Here is a 4,540-nt window from a genome sequence, read left to right on the forward strand (position 1 = left end):
AAAGAAATTTAATATTTTTGATTTTGTAATCCGTTTACTACAATTTGATATAGATATAGTTACATATTTTTTTCCTCAATATGTTGATCTCTAACAAATAAAGCCATTAAATAATCATAATTTGAGGGAAGAATGGAAGATCACAAAAAAAATAGTTACTAATTAAAATGATACTCAAGAGTTTCTCATTTCTATGAAAATGTCGTCGTGATGTTAGTATGAATATGTTGTTTCCACTCTTAACGTGACTCTGTTTTGACCATAATGAACTCCTTAACGTGACTCCTCTCGATGATCAAATCTTTCAGATCTAACTCCATTATTGTTGTTTCCTGCCAACGGCTTGTAGCTATTCACGTCTAGTACGTGTTTGATCTAGTTGTTCACTTTTGGTCCCGTCAACTATTGGTTTGTAACAGATTTCTATCACTGAAAAATGAAAACAGAGAGAGTTACTATTGACCCAAGAAAAGAGAGAGAGAGAGAGAGATAGACTATTGACCCAAGAAAAGAGAGAGAGAGAGTTACATTGTTTCCAACCGAAGGTGGCCATGGTCCTATTGCTGAGTTATAGAGGTAGGACATTAAAAATAAATCTATCATTTTGTTGATGAGCATTTTGTCGAGTGGTTTTTAGAAGAAACTTGCTATTGCATTGGTTTTTATATTGAATCTTAAGGAAGTTATTAGAAGAAGTTGAGATCATGGAAGATGGAGATCATGGAGAGATCTTGGTGATTGAAGAAGCATTTTAATCGGAGAGAGAAACATATAAATGACTTATTTATTATTCGGAAAACATGAATTTGCTTCAATTATCCGATTTTTTAGGGGAGTTACAGTGTTCGATTTTCTTTTTATTCTGCTGTACTTCTAAATTGAAAACAAAATCCATGTGGCAGATATATATTGGTCAGGTGACTTGTGAATTATAAGATAAAAAATTAACATTAATCCATAATAAATTTTTTACTGTTTTCATTAAAATTAATCAGATTTATTATTAAACAATTCTAATAAACTAACTAAGGACCATCGATGGAGGTTGTCTTACTGAACTTTTTGAAGCATCTGTATCCCTACATTAAAACTAAATACATGACTATATATATTCCTAAATTTTCATTAATTAGCTGGCAAAAATGGTATGGTTTGAGATAAGCATTTACCGTTAATGGGCCGTGTGCATAGCACAAATAGTTTTTTTTAACAAATTCGATTAAAAATAAATGACCATGATGTATCAACTAGGCCTGGGCATAAAAACCGTACCTGAATATCCAACCTGGAACCCGACCCGAAAAACCGGGTTCGGGTTGGATACGGGTTTGCCTATAAAACCTTATTGGGTTCTATTTTCTAATACCCGTGGGTTTGGGTTAGGGTCAGGTAATACTCGGTACCCGTTTGGGTACCCATTAAACCGAACATATAAACATATTAATAATATTTATCATTAATATAATGCAATTACCCCAAAATTATGATTATAATTTTGAATATTTCATTTTGTTTTATACCTAAATATCAAAAATAATCAAAATATCTAAAATATTTTGTTATGTAAGTCAAAATTTAACTAAATTTATTTATATTTAATTATATTTTTTTGGGTACCCGGTAGTTCGGGTACTAATCGGGTTCTAAAATTTGTAACCCAAACCGACCCGAACCCGATAGTACCCAAACCGAACCGAACCCATATATCTAAAAATATCCAATGGGTTCTATTTTTCTAAACCCGTTTACCCGAACCCGAATGGATAATACCCAAACCCGAACGGGTTACCCAAATGCCCAGCCCTAGTATCAACGATCAGAATTGGATGCAAGAATTCAAAAATAATCAACTCACCTCGGTTATCCGATTTTTTAGGGGAGTTACAGTGTTCGATTTTCTTTTTATTCTGCTGTACTTCTAAATTGAAAACAAAATCCATGTGGCAGATATATATTGGTCAGGTGACTTGTGAATTATAAGATAAAAAATTAACATTAATCCATAATAAATTTTTTACTGTTTTCATTAAAATTAATCAGATTTATTATTAAACAATTCTAATAAACTAACTAAGGACCATCGATGGAGGTTGTCTTACTGAACTTTTTGAAGCATCTGTATCCCTACATTAAAACTAAATACATGACTATATATATTCCTAAATTTTCATTAATTAGCTGGCAAAAATGGTATGGTTTGAGATAAGCATTTACCGTTAATGGGCCGTGTACATAGCACAAATAGTTTTTTTTAACAAATTCGATTAAAAATAAATGACCATGATGTATCAACTAGGCCTGGGCATAAAAACCGTACCTGAATATCCAACCTGGAACCCGACCCGAAAAACCGGGTTCGGGTTGGATACGAGTTTGCCTATAAAACCTTATTGGGTTCTATTTTCTAATACCCGTGGGTTTGGGTTAGGGTCAGGTAATACCCGGTACCCGTTTGGGTACCCATTAAACCGAACATATAAACATATTTATAATATTTATCATTAATATAATGCAATTACCCCAAAATTATGATTATAATTTTGAATATTTCATTTTGTTTTATACCTAAATATCAAAAATAATCAAAATATCTAAAATATTTTGTTATGTAAGTCAAAATTTAACTAAATTTATTTATATTTAATTATATTTTTTTGGGTACCCGGTAGTTCGGGTACTAATCGGGTTCTAAAATTTGTAACCCAAACCGACCCGAACCCGATAGTACCCAAACCGAACCGAACCCATATATCTAAAAATATCCAATGGGTTCTATTTTTCTAAACCCGTTTACCCGAACCCGAATGGATAATACCCAAACCCGAACGGGTTACCCAAATGCCCAGCCCTAGTATCAACGATCAGAATTGGATGCAAGAATTCAAAAATAATCAACTCACCTCGGTTATCCGATTTTTTAGGGGAGTTACAGTGTTCGATTTTCTTTTTATTCTGCTGTACTTCTAAATTGAAAACAAAATCCATGTGGCAGATATATATTGGTCAGGTGACTTGTGAATTATAAGATAAAAAATTAACATTAATCCATAATAAATTTTTTACTGTTTTCATTAAAATTAATCAGATTTATTATTAAACAATTCTAATAAACTAACTAAGGACCATCGATGGAGGTTGTCTTACTGAACTTTTTGAAGCATCTGTATCCCTACATTAAAACTAAATACATGACTATATATATTCCTAAATTTTCATTAATTAGCTGGCAAAAATGGTATGGTTTGAGATAAGCATTTACCGTTAATGGGCCGTGTGCATAGCACAAATAGTTTTTTTTAACAAATTCGATTAAAAATAAATGACCATGATGTATTAACTAGGCCTGGACATAAAAACCGTACCCGAATACCCAACCTGGAACCCGACCCGAAAACCGGGTTCGGGTTGGATACAGGTTTGCCTATAAAACTTTATTGGGTTCTATTTTCTAATACCCGTGGGTTTGGGTTAGGGTCAGGTAATACCCGGTACCCGTTTGGGTACCCATTAAACCGAACATATAAACATATTTATAATATTTATCATTAATATAATGCAATTACCCCAAAATTATGATTATAATTTTGAATATTTCATTTTGTTTTATACCTAAATATCAAAAATAATCAAAATATCTAAAATATTTTGTTATGTAAGTCAAAATTTAACTAAATTTATTTATATTTAATTATATTTTTTCGGGTACCCGGTAGTTCGGGTACTAATCGGGTTCTAAAATTTGTAACCCAAACCGACCCGAACCCGATAGTACCCAAACCGAACCGAACCCATATATCTAAAAATATCCAATGGGTTCTATTTTTCTAAACCCGTTTACCCGAACCCGAATGGGTAATACCCAAACCCGAACGGATTACCCAAATGCCCAACCCTAGTATCAACGATCAGAATTGGATGCAAGAACTCAAAAATAATCAACTCACCTTGGGTATCCGATTTTTTAGGGGAGTTACAGTGTTTGATTTTCTTTTTATTCTGCTGTACTTCTAAATTGAAAACAAAATCCATGTGGTAGATATATATTGGTCAGGTGACTTGTGAATTATAAGATAAAAGATTAACATTAATCCTTAATAAATTTTTTACTGTTTTCATTAAAATTAATCAGATTTATTATTAAACAATTCTAATAAACTAACTAAGGACCATCGATGGAGGTTGTCTTACTGAACTTTTTGAAGCATCTGTATCCCTACATTAAAACTAAATACATGACTATATATATTCCTAAATTTTCATTAATTAGCTGGCAAAAATGGTATGGTTTGAGATAAGCATTTACCGTTAATGGGCCGTGTGCATAGCACAAATAGTTTTTTTTAACAAATTCGATTAAAAATAAATGACCATGATGTATCAACTAGGCCTGGGCATAAAAACCGTACTTGAATATCCAACCTGGAACCCGACCCGAAAAACTGGGTTCGGGTTGGATACGAGTTTGCCTATAAAACCTTATTGGGTTCTATTTTCTAATACCCGTGGGTTTGGGTTAGAGTCAGGTAATACCCGGTACCCG

Source organism: Camelina sativa, chromosome 8 (genome assembly GCF_000633955.1).
Source record: "Camelina sativa cultivar DH55 chromosome 8, Cs, whole genome shotgun sequence".
Lineage (NCBI taxonomy): Eukaryota > Viridiplantae > Streptophyta > Magnoliopsida > Brassicales > Brassicaceae > Camelina > Camelina sativa.